The sequence below is a fragment of the Lampetra planeri genome, chromosome 60 (assembly GCF_965212315.1).
Source record: "Lampetra planeri chromosome 60, kcLamPlan1.2.h2, whole genome shotgun sequence".
Classification (NCBI taxonomy): Eukaryota; Metazoa; Chordata; class Hyperoartia; order Petromyzontiformes; family Petromyzontidae; genus Lampetra; species Lampetra planeri.
In genome coordinates this window covers 2,280,754-2,293,552 of record NC_136166.1, presented here as the reverse complement: position 1 = coordinate 2,293,552, position 12,799 = coordinate 2,280,754, and the positions used below count along the sequence as shown (strand labels likewise).

Sequence of the window (12,799 nt, the reverse complement as noted above, 5' to 3'; positions counted from 1 at the left end):
TTACATAAAACAAGATTTGGCAGCGGTGGGATTTGAACCCACACCTCCAAAGAGACTGGAGCCTTAATCAAGCGCCTTAGACCGCTCGGCCACGCTACCTGGTCATTGACTGCAGCAACAGAAATCGCAAAGGGGCATCATCACCAATAACTAGTGGGAAAATTGTATTCAAAGCGTCGTGGCTGAAACACATTTTTAAGGTCGTCATTACGTAAAAAAGGCAGTTGGTACCGGCGGGATTTGAACCCAAACCTCCAAAGAATGCAGAGACTTAATTCGGCACAAACGTCCACCCGGCCCCTTTACCAATACGTTCGAAGCGCTTCCAGAAATGGCCAATGGGCATCATCACCAGGAACTTGTCGTGAAATGATTTTAATTGTGTCGAAGCTAAAACTAATATTTTGCAGGTTGTGTTTTACATAAAACAAGATTTGGCAGCGGTGGAATTTGAACCCACACTTCCAAAAAGACTGGAGCCTTAATCCAGCGCCTTAGACCGCTCGGCCACGCTAACTGGTCATTGACTGCAGCAACAGAAATCGCAAAGGGGCATCATCACCAATAACTAGTGGGAAAATTGTATTTAAAGCGTCGTGGTTGAAACACATTTTTAAGGTCGTCATAACGTAAAAAAGGCAGTTGGTACCGGCGGGATTTGAACCCAAACCTCCAAAGAATGCAGAGACTTAATTCGGCACAAACGTCCCCCCGGCCCCTTTACCAATACGTTCGAAGCGCTTCCAGAAATGGCCAATGGGCATCATCACCAGGAGCTTGTCGTGAAATGATTTTAATTGTGTCGAAGCTAAAACAAATATTTAGCAGGTTGTGTTTTACATAAAACAAGATTTGGTAGCGGTGGGATTTGAACCCACACCTCCAAAAAGACTGGAGCCTTAATCCAGCGCCTTAGACCGCTCGGCCACGCTACCTGGTCATTGACTGCAGCAACAGAAATCGCAAAGGGGCATCATCACCAATAACTAGTGGGAAAATTGTATTCAAAGCGTCGTGGCTGAAACACATTTTTAAGGTCGTCATTACGTAAAAAAGGCAGTTGGTACCAGCGGGATTTAAACCCAAACCTCTAAAGAATGCAGAGACTTAATTCGGCACCAACGACCACCCGGCCCCTTTACCAATATGTTCGAAGCGCTTCCAGAAATAGCCAATGGGCATCATCACCAGGAGCTTGTCTTGAAATTGTTTTAATTGTGTCGAAGCTAAAACAAATATTTTTGCAGGTTGTGTTTTCCATGAAACAAGATTTGGCAGCGGTGGGATTTGAACCCACGCCTCCAACGTGACTGGAGCCTTAATCCAGCGCCTTAGACCGCTCGGCCACGCTACCTGGTCATTGACAGCAGCAACAGAAATCGCAAAGGGGCATCATCACCAATAGCTAGTGGGAAAATTGTATTCAAAGCTTCGTGGTTAAAACACATTTTTAAGTTCGTCATTCCTTAAAAAAGGCAGTTGGTACCTGCGGGATTTGAACCCAAACCTCCAAAGAATGCAGAGACTTAATTCGGCATCAACGACCATCCGGCCCCTTTACCAATATGTTCGAGCGCTTCTAGAAATGGCCAATGGGCATCATCACCAGGAGCTTGTCGTGAAATGATTTTAATTGTGTCGATGCTAAAAAACATATTTTGGAGGTTGTGTTTACGTAAAGCAAGATTTGGCAGCAGTGGGATTTGAACCCACGCCTCCAAAGAGACTGGAGCCTTAATCCAGCGCCTTAGACCGCTCGGCCACGCTACCTGGTCATTGAATGCAGCAACAGAAATCTCAAAGGGGCATCATCACCAATAACTAGTGGGAAAATTGTATTCAAAGCGTCGTGGCTGAAACACCTTTTTAAGTTCGTCATTCCTTAAAAAAGGCAGTTGGTACAGCGGGATTTGAACCCAAACCTCCAAAGAATGCAGAGACTTAATTCGGCACCAACGACCATCCGTTCCCTTTACCAATATGTTCGAGCGCTTCCAGAAATGGCTAATGGGCATCATCACCAGGAGCTTATCGTGAAATGATTTTAATTGTGTCGATGCTAAAAAAACATATTTTGTAGGTTGTGTTTACGTAAAACAAGATTTGGCAGCGGTGGGATTTGAACCCATGCCTCCAACGTGACTGGAGCCTTAATCCAGCGCCTTAGACCGCTCGGCCACGCTACCTGGTCATTGACAGCAGCAACAGAAATCGCAAAGGGGCATCATCACCAATAGCTAGTGGGAAAATTGTATTCAAAGCTTCGTGGTTAAAACACATTTTTAAGTTCGTCATTCCTTAAAAAAGGCAGTTGGTACCGGCGGGATTTGAACCCAAACCTCCAAAGAATGCAGAGACTTAATTCGGCATCAACGACCATCCGGCCCCTTTACCAATATGTTCGAGCGCTTCTAGAAATGGCCAATGGGCATCATCACCAGGAGTTTGTCGCGAAATGATTTTAATTGTGTCGATGCTAAAAAACATATTTTGGAGGTTGTGTTTACGTAAAGCAAGATTTGGCAGCAGTGGGATTTGAACCCACGCCTCCAAAGAGACTGGAGCCTTAATCCAGCGCCTTAGACCGCTCGGCCACGCTACCTGGTCATTGAATGCAGCAACAGAAATCTCAAAGGGGCATCATCACCAATAACTAGTGGGAAAATTGTATTCAAAGCGTCGTGGCTGAAACACATTTTTAAGGTCGTCATTACGTAAAAAAGGCAGTTGGTACCGGCGGGATTTGAACCCAAACCTCCAAAGAATGCAGAGACTTAATTCGGCACAAACGTCCACCCGGCCCCTTTACCAATACGTTCGAAGCGCTTCCAGAAATGGCCAATGGGCATCATCACCAGGAGCTTGTCTTGAAATTGTTTTAATTGTGTCGAAGCTAAAACAAATATTTTTGCAGGGTTGTTTTCCATGAAACAACATTTGGCAGCGGTGGGATTTGAACCCACGCCTCCAACGTAACTGGAGCCTTAATCCTGCGCCTTAGACCGCTCGGCCACGCTACCTGGTCATTGACAGCAGCAACAGAAATCGCAAAGGGGCATCATCACCAATAGCTAGTGGGAAAATTGTATTCAAAGCTTCGTGGTTAAAACACATTTTTAAGTTCGTCATTCCTTAAAAAAGGCAGTTGGTACCGGCGGGATTTGAACCCAAACCTCCAAAGAATGCAGATACTTAATTCGGCACCAACGACCATCCGGCCCCTTTACCAATATGTTCGAGCGCTTCCAGAAATGGCCAATGGGCATCATCACCAGGAGCTTGTCGTGAAATGATTTTAATTTTGTCGATGCTAAAAAACATATTTTGGAGGTTGTGTTTTACGTAAAACAAGATTTGGCAGCGGTGGGATTTGAACCCACGCCTCCAAAGAGACTGGAGCCTTAATCCAGCGCCTTAGACCGCTCGGCCACGCTACCTGGTCATTGAATGCAGCAACAGAAATCGCAAAGGGGCATCATCACCAATAACTAGTGGGAAAATTGTATTCAAAGCGTCGTGGCTGAAACACATTATAAGGTGGTCATTACGTAAAAAAGGCAGTTGGTACCGGCGGGATTTGAACCCAAACCTCCAAAGAATGCAGAGACTTAATTCGGCACAAACGTCCACCCAGCCCCTTTACCAATACGTTCGAAGCTCTTCCAGAAATGGCCAATGGGCATCATCACCAGGAGCTTGCCGTGAAATGATTTTAATTGTGTCGAAGCTAAAACAAATATTTTGCAGGTTGTGTTTTACATAAAACAAGATTTGGCAGGGGTGGGATTTGAACCCACACCTCCAAAAAGACTGGAGCCTTAATCCTGCACCTTAGAACGCTCGGCCACGCTACCTGGTCATTGACTGCAGCAACAGAAATCGCAAAGGGGCATCATCACCAATAACTAGTGGGAAAATTGTGTTCAAAGCGTCGTGGCTGAAACACATTTTTAAGGTCGTCATTACGTAAAAAAAGGCAGTTGGTACCGGCGGGATTTGAACCCAAACCTCCAAAGAATGCAGAGACTTAATTCGGCACAAACGTCCACCCGGCACCTTTACCAATACGTTCGAAGCGCTTCCAGAAATGGCCAATGGGCATCATCACCAGGAGCTTGTCGTGAAATGATTTTAATTGTGTCGAAGCTAAAACAAATATTTTGCAGGTTGTGTTTTACATAAAACAAGATTTTGCAGCGGTGGGATTTGAACCCACACCTCCAAAAAGACTGGAGCCTTAATCCAGCGCCTTAGACCGCTCGGCCACGCTACCTGGTCATTGACTGCAGCAACAGAAATCGCAAAGGGGCATCATCACCAATAACTAGTGGGAAAATTGTATTCAAAGCGTCGTGGCTGAAACACATTTTTAAGGTCGTCATTACGTAAAAAAGGCAGTTGGTACCGGCGGGATTTGAACCCAAACCTCCAAAGAATGCAGAGACTTAATTCGGCACCAACTACCAACCGGCCCCTTTACCAATATGTTCGAAGCGCTTCCAGAAATAGCCAATGGTCATCATCACCAGGAGCTTGTCTTGAAATTGTTTTAATTGTGTCGAAGCTAAAACAAATATTTTTGCAGGTTGTGTTTTCCATGAAACAAGATTTGGCAGCGGTGGGATTTGAACCCACGCCTTCAACGTGACTGGAGCCTTAATCCAGCGCCTTAGACCGCTCGGCCATGCTACCTGGTCATTGACAGCAGCAACAGAAATCGCAAAGGGGCATCATCACCAATAGCTAGTGGGAAAATTGTATTCAAAGCTTCGTGGTTAAAACACTTTTTTTTAAGTTCGTCATTCCTTAACAAAGGCAGTTGGTACCGGCGGGATTTGAACCCAAACCTCTAAAGAAGGCAGAGACTTAATTCGGCACCAACAACCATCCGGCCGCTTTACCAATATGTTCGAGCGCTTCCAGAAATGGCCAATGGGCATCATCACCAGGAGCTTGTCGTGAAATGATTTTAATTGTGTCGATGCTAAAAAACATATTTTGGAGGTTGTGTTTACGTAAAACGAGATTTGGCAGCGGTGGGATTTGAGCCCACGCCTCCAAAGAGACTGGAGCATTAATCCAGCGCCTTAGACCGCTCGGCCACGCTACCTGGTCATTGAATGCAGCAACAGAAATCGCAAAGGGGCATCATCACCAATAACTAGTGGGAAAATTGTATTCAAAGTGTCGTGGCTGAAACACATTTTTAAGGTCGTCATTACGTAAAAAAAGGCAGTTGGTACCGGCGGGATTTGAACCCAAACCTCCAAAGAATGCAGAGACTTAATTCGGCACAAACGTCCACCCGGCCCCTTTACCAATACGTTCGAAGCGCTTCCAGAAATGGCCAATGGGCATCATCACCAGGAGCTTGTCGTGAAATGATTTTAATTGTGCCAAAGCTAAAACAAATATTTTGCAGGTTGTGTTTTACATAAAACAAGATTTGGCAGCGGTGGGATTTGAACCCACACCTCCAAAAAGAACGGAGCATTAATCCAGCACCTTAGACCGCTCGGCCACGCTACCTGGTCATTGAATGCAGCAACAGAAATCGCAAAGGGGCATCATCACCAATAACTAGTGGGAAAATTGTATTCAAAGCGTCGTGGCTGAAACACATTTTTAAGGTCGTTATTACGTAAAAAAGGCAGTTGGTACCGGCGGGATTTGAACCCAAACCTCCAAAGAATGCAGATACTTAATTCGGCACAAACGTCCACCCGGCCCCTTTACCAATACGTTCGAAGCGCTTCCAGAAATGGCCAATGGGCATCATCACCAGGAGCTTGTCGTGAAATGATTTTAATTGTGTCGAAGCTAAAACAAATATTTTGCAGGTTTTGTTTTACATAAAACAAGATTTGGCAGCGGTGGGATTTGAACCCACGCCTCCAAAGAGACTGGAGCCTTAATCCAGCGCCTTAGACCGCTCGGCCACGCTACCTGGTCATTGACAGCAGCAACTGAAATCGCAAAGGGGCATCATCACCAATAGCTAGAGGGAAAATTGTATTCAAAGCGTCGTGGCTGAAACACCTTTTTAAGTTCGTCATTCCTTAAAAAACGCAGTTGGTACAGCGGGATTTGAACCCAAACCTCCAAAGAATGCAGATAATTAATTCGGCACCAACGACCACCCGGCCCCTTTACCAATATGTTCGAGCGCTTCAAGAAATGGCCAATGGGCATCATCACCAGGAGCTTGTCTTGACATTGTTTTAATTGTGTCGAAGCTAAAACAAATATTTTTGCAGGTTGTGTTTTCCATGAAACAAGATTTGGCAGCGGTGGGATTTGAAACCACGTCTCCAAAGTGACTGGAGCCTTAATCCAGCGTCTTATACTGCTCGGCCACGCTACCTGGTCATTGACAGCAGCAACTGAAATCGCAAAGGGGCATCATCACCAATAGCTAGTGGGAAAATTGTATTCAAAGCGTCGTGGCTGAAACACCTTTTTAAGTTCGTCATTCCTTAAAAAAGGCAGTTGGTACCGGCGGGATTTGAACCCAAACCTCCAAAGAATGCAGAGACTAAATTCGGCACCAACGACCATCCGTTCCCTTTACCAATATGTTCGAGCGCTTCCAGAAATGGCCAATGGGCATCATCACCAGGAGCTTGTCGTGAAATGATTTTAATTGTGTCGATGCTAAAAAACATATTTTGTAGGTTGTGCTTACGTAAAACGAGATTTGGCAGCGGTTGGATTTGAATCCACGCCTCCAAAGAGACTGGAGCCTTAATCCAGCGCCTTAGACCGCTCGGCCACGCTACCTGGTCATTGAATGCAGCAACAGAAATCGCAAAGGGGCATCATCACCAATAACTAGTGGGAAAATTGTATTCAAAGCGTCGTGGCTGAAACACATTTTTAAGGTCGTCATTACGTAAAAAAAAGGCAGTTGGTACCGGCGGGATTTGAACCCAAACCTCCAAAGAATGCAGAGACTTAATTCGGCACAAACGTCCACCCGGCCCCTTTACCAATACGTTCGAAGCGCTTCCAGAAATGGCCAATGGGCATCATCACCAGGCGCTTGTCGTGAAATGATTTTAATTGTGTCGAAGCTAAAACAAATATTTTGCAGGTTGTGTTTTACATAAAACAAGATTTGGCAGCGGTGGGATTTGAACCCACACCTCCAAAAAGACTGGAGCCTTAATCCAGCGCCTTAGACCGCTCGGCCACGCTACCTGGTCATTGACTGCAGCAACAGAAATCGCAAAGGGGCATCATCACCAATAACTAGTGGGAAAATTGTATTAAAAGCGTCGTGGCTGAAACACATTTTTAAGGTCGTCATTACGTAAAAAAGGCAGTTGGTACCGGCGGGATTTGAACCCAAATCTCCAAAGAATGCAGAGACTTAATTCGGCACCAACGACCATCCGGCCCCTTTACCAATATGTTCGAGCGCTTCCAGAAATGGCCAATGGGCATCATCACCAGGAGCTTGTCGTGAAATGATTTTAATTGTGTCGAAGCTAAAACAAATATTTTGCAGGTTGTGTTTTACATAAAACAAGATTTGGCAGCGGTGGGATTTGAACCCACGCCTCCAAAGAGACTGGAGCCTAAATCCAGCGCCTTAGACCGCTCGGCCACGCTACCTGGTCATTGACAGCAGCAACAGAGAACGCAAAGAGGCATCATCACCGATAGCTAGTGGGAAAATTGTATTCTAAGCGTTGTGGTTGAAACACCTTTTTAAGTTCGTCATTACGTAAAAAAAGTCATTTGGTACCGGCGGGATTTGAACCCAAACCTTCAAAGAATGCAGAGACTTAATTCGGCACCAACGACCACCCGGCCCCTTTACCAATATGTTCGAGCGCTTCCAGAAATGGCCAATGGGCATCATCACCAGGAGCTTGTCGTGAAATGATTTTAATTGTGTCGAAGCTAAAACAAAGATTTTGCAGGTTGTGTTTTACATAAAACAAGATTTGGCAGCGGTGGGATTTGAACCCACACCTCCAAAAAGACTGGAGCCTTAGTCCAGCGCCTTAGACTGCTCGGCCACACTACCTGGTCATTGACAGCAGCAACAGAAATCGCAAAGGGGCATCGTCATCAAAAGATGTTGTTAAAGTTGTATTAAAAGCGTCGTGGCTGAAACACATTTTTAAGTTCGTCATTCCGTAAACAAGGCAGTTGGTACCGGCGGGATTTGAACCCAAACCTCCAATGAATGCAAAGACTTAATTCGGCACCAACGTCCACCCGGCCCCTTTACCAATACTTTCAAAGCGCTTCCAGAAATGGCCAATGGGCATCATCACCAGGAGCTTGTCGTGAAATGATTTTAATTGTGTCGAAGCTAAAACAAATATTTTGCAGGTTGTGTTTTACATAAAACAAGATTTGGCAGCGATGGGATTTGAACCCACGCCTCCAAAGAGACTGGAGCCTTAATCCAGCGCCTTAGACCGCTCGGCCACGCTACCTGGTCATTGACTGCAGCAACAGAAATCGCAAAGGGGCATCATCACCAATAACTAGTGGGAAAATTGTATTAAAAGCGTCGTGGCTGAAACACATTTTTAAGGTCGTCATTACGTAAAAAGGCAGTTGGTACCGGCGGGATTTGAACCCAAATCTCCAAATAATGCAGAGACTTAATTCGGTACCAACGACCACCCGGCCCCTTTACCAATATGTTCGAGCGCTTCCAGAAATGGCCAATGGGCATCATCACCAGGAGCTTGTCGTGAAATGATTTTAATTGTGTCGAAGCTAAAACAAATATTTAGCAGGTTGTGTCTTACATAAAACAAGATTTGGCAGCGGTGGGATTTGAATCCACGCCTCCAAAGAGACTGGAGCCTTAATCCAGCGCCTTAGACCGCTCGGCCACGCTACCTGGTCAGTGACAGCAGCAACAGAAATCGCAAAGGGGCATCATCACCAATAGCTAGTGTTAAAGTTGTATTAAATGCGTCGTGGTTCAAACACATTTTTAAGTTCGTCATTCCTTAAAAAAGGCAGTTGGTAACGGTGGGATTTGAACCCAAACCTCCAAAGAATGCAGAGACTGAATTCGGCACCAATGACCACCCGGCCCCTTTACCAATATGTTTGAGCGCTTCCAGAAATGGCCAATGGGCATCATCACCAGGAGCTTGTCGTGAAATGATTTTAATTGTGTCGAAGCTAAAACTAATATTTTGCAGGTTGTTTTTTACATAAAACAAGATTTGGCAGCAGTGGGATTTGAACCCACGCCTCCAAAGTGACTGGAGCCTTAATCCAGCGCCTTAGACCGCTCGGCCACGCTACCTGGTCATTGAATGCAGCAACAGAAATCGCAAAGGGGCATCATCACCAATAACAAGTGGGAAAATTGTATTCAAAGCTTCGTGGGTGAAACACATTTTTAAGGTCGTCATTACGTAAAAAAAGGCAGTTGGTACCGGCGGGATTTGAACCCAAACCTCCAAAGAATGCAGAGACTTAATTCGGCACAAACGTCCACCCAGCTCCTTTACCAATATGTTCGCGCTCTTCCAAAAATGGCCAATGGGCTTCATCACCAGGAGCTTGTCGTGAAATGATTTTAATTGTGTCGAAGCTAAAACAAATATTTTGCAGGTTGTGTTTTACATAAAACAAGATTTGGCAGCGGTGTGATTTGAAACCACGCCTCCACGGAGACTGGAGCCTTAATCCAGTGCCTTAGACCGCTCGGCCACGCTACCTGGTCATTGATAGCAGCAACAGAAAGCGCAAAGGGGCATCGTCATCAAAAGCTAGTGTTAAAGTTGTATTAAATGCGTCGTGGTTAAAACACATTTTTAAGTTCGTCATTCCTTAAAAAAGGCAGTTGGTAACGGTGGGATTTGAACCCAAACTTCCAAAGAATGCAGATACTTAATTCGGCACCAATGACCACCCGGCCCCTTTACCAATATGTTCGAGCGCTTCCAGAAATGGCCAATGGGTATCATCACCAGGAGCTTGTCGTGAAATGATTTCAATTGTGTCGAAGCTAAAACAAATATGTTGCAGGTTGTGTTTTACATAAAACAAGATTTGGCAGCGGTGGGATTTGAACCCACGCCTCCAAAGAGACTGGAGCCTTAATCCAATGCCTTAGACCGCTCGGCCACGCTACCTGGTCATTGACAGCAGCAACAGAAATCGCAAAGGGGCATCGTCATCAAAAGCTAGTGTTAAAGTTGTATTAAATGCGTCGTGGTTAAAACACATTTTTAAGTTCGTCATTCCTTAAAAAAGGCAGTTGGTAACGGTGGGATTTGAACCCAAACCTCCAAAGAATGCAGATACTTAATTCGGCACCAATGACCACCCGGCCCCTTTACCAATATGTTCGAGCGCTTCCAGAAATGGCCAATGGGCATCATCACCAGGAGCTTGTCGTGAAATGATTTCAATTGTGTCGAAGCTAAAACAAATATGTTGCAGGTTGTGTTTTACATAAAACAAGATTTGACAGCGGTGGGATTTGAACCCACGCCTCCAAAGAGACTGGAGCCTTAATCCAGCGCCTTAGACCGCTCGGCCACGCTACCTGGTCAGTGACAGCAGCAACAGAAATCGCAAAGGGGCATCATCACCAATAGCTAGTGGGAAAATTATGTAATGCGGGCGTAAACGGCTTCGCGGATATGACGTCATGGGGGGGAGGAGTTAGGTCACGTAAGAGAGAGGGGTGAGGTCTTAAGGGAGAGATTCCGGAAGAGACGGGGGAGTGTGGGAGACAGAGTTAGAGTGAGGCCACGCAGGGCGGAGGTCGAGGAGTGGCGAGATCGCCACACACACGGGGGAGTAGGACTTGGAACCATCGGCCAGCGGTGACCAAGCGCGGAGGAACGACGGGCAGCGGTGAAGCTGCAGTGAGGGCAGCGGTGGAGCTGCAGTGAGTGCAGCCGGAGGACTGCACAGGGGATCTGCAGCGGAGCTGCAGAGGTGTGGAGGCTACGTGAGCGAGAGCAGCTATGGAGCTGCCAAGGGGAGAGCTCTGAGCGAGGGCCGTGTGGGAAAAGTGTAAGAACCCGAATAAAGGACAACGGAGACAGACCCAGGATCGAGTCCTTTATTACAATTGTATTCAAAGCGTCGTGGCTGAAACACATTTTTAAGGTCGTCATTACGTAAAAAAAGGCAGTTGGTAAAGGCGGGATTTGAACCCAAACCTCCAAAGAATGCAGAGACCTCCCCGGCCCCTTTACCAATACGTTCGAAGCGCTTCCAGAAATGGCCAATGGGCATCATCACCAGGAGCTTGTCGTGAAATGATTTCAATTGTGTCCAAGCTAAAACAAATATTTTGCAGGTTGTGTTTTACATAACACAAGATTTGGCAGCGGTGGGATTTGAACCCACGCCTCCAAAGAGACTGGAGCCTTAATCTATAGCCTTAGACCGCTCGGCCACACTACCTGGTCATTGACAGCAGCAACAGAAATCGCAAAAAGGCATTGTCATCAAAAGCTAGTGTTAATGTTGTATTAAAAGCGTCGTGGTTGAAACATATTTTTAAGTTCTTCATTCCTTAAAAAAGGCAGTTGGTACCGGCGGGATTTGAACCCAAACTTCCAAAGAATGCAGAGACTTAATTCGGCACCAACGACCACCCGGCCCCTTTACCAATATGTTCAAGCGCTTCCAGAAATGGCCAATGGGCATCATCACCAGAAGCTTGTCGTGAAATGATTTCAATTGTGTCGAAGCTAAAACAAATATTTTGCAGGATGTGTTTTACATAAAACAAGATTTGGCAGCGGTGGGATTTGAACCCACGCCTCCAAAGAGACTGGAGCCTAAATCCAGCGCCTTAGACCGCTCTGCCACGCTACCTGGTCATTGACAGAAGCAACAGAAATCGCAAAGAGGCATCATCACCAATAGCTAGTGGGAAAATTGTATTAAAAGCGTCGTGGCTGAAACACATTTTTAAGTTCGTCATTCCGTAAAAAAAGGCAGTTGATACCGGCGGGATTTGAACCCAAACCTCCAAAGAATGCAGAGACTTAATTCGCGACCAACGTCCACCCGGCCCCTTTACCAATATGTTCGAGCGCTTCCAGAAATGGCCAATGGGCATCATCACCAGGAGCTTGTCGTGAAATTGTTTTAATTGTGTCGAAGCTAAAACAAATATTTTTGCAGGTTGTGTTTTGCATAAAACAATATTTGGCAGCAGTGGGATTTGAACCCATGCCTCCAAAGAGACTGGAGCCTAAATCCAGCGCCTTAGACCGCTCGGCCACGCTACCTGGTCACTGACAGCAGCAACAGAAATCGCAAAGGGGCATTGTCATCAAAAGCTAGTGTTAATGTTGTATTAAAAGCGTCGTGGCTGAAACACCTTTTTAAGTTCGTCATTCCGTAAAAAAGGCAGTTGGTACCGGCGGGATTTGAACCCAAACTTCCAAAGAATGCAGAGACTTAATTCGGCACCAACGACCACCTGGCCCCTTTACCAATATGTTCAAGCGCTTCCAGAAATGGCCAATGGGCATCATCACCAGAAGCTTGTCGTGAAATGATTTCAATTGTGTCGAAGCTAAAACAAATATTTTGCAGGTTGTGTTTTACATAAAACAAGATTTGGCAGCGGTGGGATTTGAACCCACGCCTCCAAAGAGACTGGAGCCTAAATCCAGCGCCTTAGACCGCTCTGCCACGCTACCTGGTCATTGACAGAAGCAACAGAAATCGCAAAGAGGCATCATCACCAATAGCTAGTGGGAAAATTGTATTAAAAGCGTCGTGGCTGAAACACATTTTTAAGTTCGTCATTCCGTAAAAAAAGGCAGTTGATACCGGC

The 12,799-nt window shown here is 45.8% G+C and overlaps 18 non-coding genes across 18 annotated transcripts; all 18 read right to left on the bottom strand.

Moving 5' to 3' along the window:
* Positions 1-853: 853 nt before the first annotated feature.
* On the bottom strand, positions 854-935 carry TRNAL-AAG (transfer RNA leucine (anticodon AAG)). The gene has a single exon. It is a non-coding gene; the product is annotated as a tRNA-Leu (tRNA).
* Positions 936-1,272: 337 nt separating this feature from the next.
* TRNAL-AAG (transfer RNA leucine (anticodon AAG)) lies at positions 1,273-1,354 on the bottom strand. Its single transcript has one exon. It is a non-coding gene; the product is annotated as a tRNA-Leu (tRNA).
* Positions 1,355-1,688: 334 nt separating this feature from the next.
* On the bottom strand, positions 1,689-1,770 carry TRNAL-AAG (transfer RNA leucine (anticodon AAG)). Its single transcript has one exon. It is a non-coding gene; the product is annotated as a tRNA-Leu (tRNA).
* Positions 1,771-2,520: 750 nt separating this feature from the next.
* Positions 2,521-2,602, bottom strand: TRNAL-AAG (transfer RNA leucine (anticodon AAG)). The gene has a single exon. It is a non-coding gene; the product is annotated as a tRNA-Leu (tRNA).
* Positions 2,603-3,355: 753 nt separating this feature from the next.
* TRNAL-AAG (transfer RNA leucine (anticodon AAG)) lies at positions 3,356-3,437 on the bottom strand. The gene has a single exon. It is a non-coding gene; the product is annotated as a tRNA-Leu (tRNA).
* Positions 3,438-5,028: 1,591 nt separating this feature from the next.
* TRNAI-AAU (transfer RNA isoleucine (anticodon AAU)) lies at positions 5,029-5,110 on the bottom strand. Its single transcript has one exon. It is a non-coding gene; the product is annotated as a tRNA-Ile (tRNA).
* A 337-nt stretch (positions 5,111-5,447) lies between these two features.
* TRNAI-AAU (transfer RNA isoleucine (anticodon AAU)) lies at positions 5,448-5,529 on the bottom strand. The gene has a single exon. It is a non-coding gene; the product is annotated as a tRNA-Ile (tRNA).
* Positions 5,530-5,865: 336 nt separating this feature from the next.
* On the bottom strand, positions 5,866-5,947 carry TRNAL-AAG (transfer RNA leucine (anticodon AAG)). Its single transcript has one exon. It is a non-coding gene; the product is annotated as a tRNA-Leu (tRNA).
* A 1,171-nt stretch (positions 5,948-7,118) lies between these two features.
* TRNAL-AAG (transfer RNA leucine (anticodon AAG)) lies at positions 7,119-7,200 on the bottom strand. The gene has a single exon. It is a non-coding gene; the product is annotated as a tRNA-Leu (tRNA).
* Positions 7,201-7,535: 335 nt separating this feature from the next.
* On the bottom strand, positions 7,536-7,617 carry TRNAL-UAG (transfer RNA leucine (anticodon UAG)). Its single transcript has one exon. It is a non-coding gene; the product is annotated as a tRNA-Leu (tRNA).
* A 754-nt stretch (positions 7,618-8,371) lies between these two features.
* TRNAL-AAG (transfer RNA leucine (anticodon AAG)) lies at positions 8,372-8,453 on the bottom strand. Its single transcript has one exon. It is a non-coding gene; the product is annotated as a tRNA-Leu (tRNA).
* A 334-nt stretch (positions 8,454-8,787) lies between these two features.
* TRNAL-AAG (transfer RNA leucine (anticodon AAG)) lies at positions 8,788-8,869 on the bottom strand. Its single transcript has one exon. It is a non-coding gene; the product is annotated as a tRNA-Leu (tRNA).
* Positions 8,870-9,204: 335 nt separating this feature from the next.
* TRNAL-AAG (transfer RNA leucine (anticodon AAG)) lies at positions 9,205-9,286 on the bottom strand. Its single transcript has one exon. It is a non-coding gene; the product is annotated as a tRNA-Leu (tRNA).
* A 753-nt stretch (positions 9,287-10,039) lies between these two features.
* Positions 10,040-10,121, bottom strand: TRNAL-AAG (transfer RNA leucine (anticodon AAG)). The gene has a single exon. It is a non-coding gene; the product is annotated as a tRNA-Leu (tRNA).
* A 335-nt stretch (positions 10,122-10,456) lies between these two features.
* TRNAL-AAG (transfer RNA leucine (anticodon AAG)) lies at positions 10,457-10,538 on the bottom strand. The gene has a single exon. It is a non-coding gene; the product is annotated as a tRNA-Leu (tRNA).
* A 1,206-nt stretch (positions 10,539-11,744) lies between these two features.
* On the bottom strand, positions 11,745-11,826 carry TRNAL-UAG (transfer RNA leucine (anticodon UAG)). The gene has a single exon. It is a non-coding gene; the product is annotated as a tRNA-Leu (tRNA).
* Positions 11,827-12,163: 337 nt separating this feature from the next.
* TRNAL-UAG (transfer RNA leucine (anticodon UAG)) lies at positions 12,164-12,245 on the bottom strand. Its single transcript has one exon. It is a non-coding gene; the product is annotated as a tRNA-Leu (tRNA).
* Positions 12,246-12,580: 335 nt separating this feature from the next.
* On the bottom strand, positions 12,581-12,662 carry TRNAL-UAG (transfer RNA leucine (anticodon UAG)). Its single transcript has one exon. It is a non-coding gene; the product is annotated as a tRNA-Leu (tRNA).
* Positions 12,663-12,799: the final 137 nt, after the last annotated feature.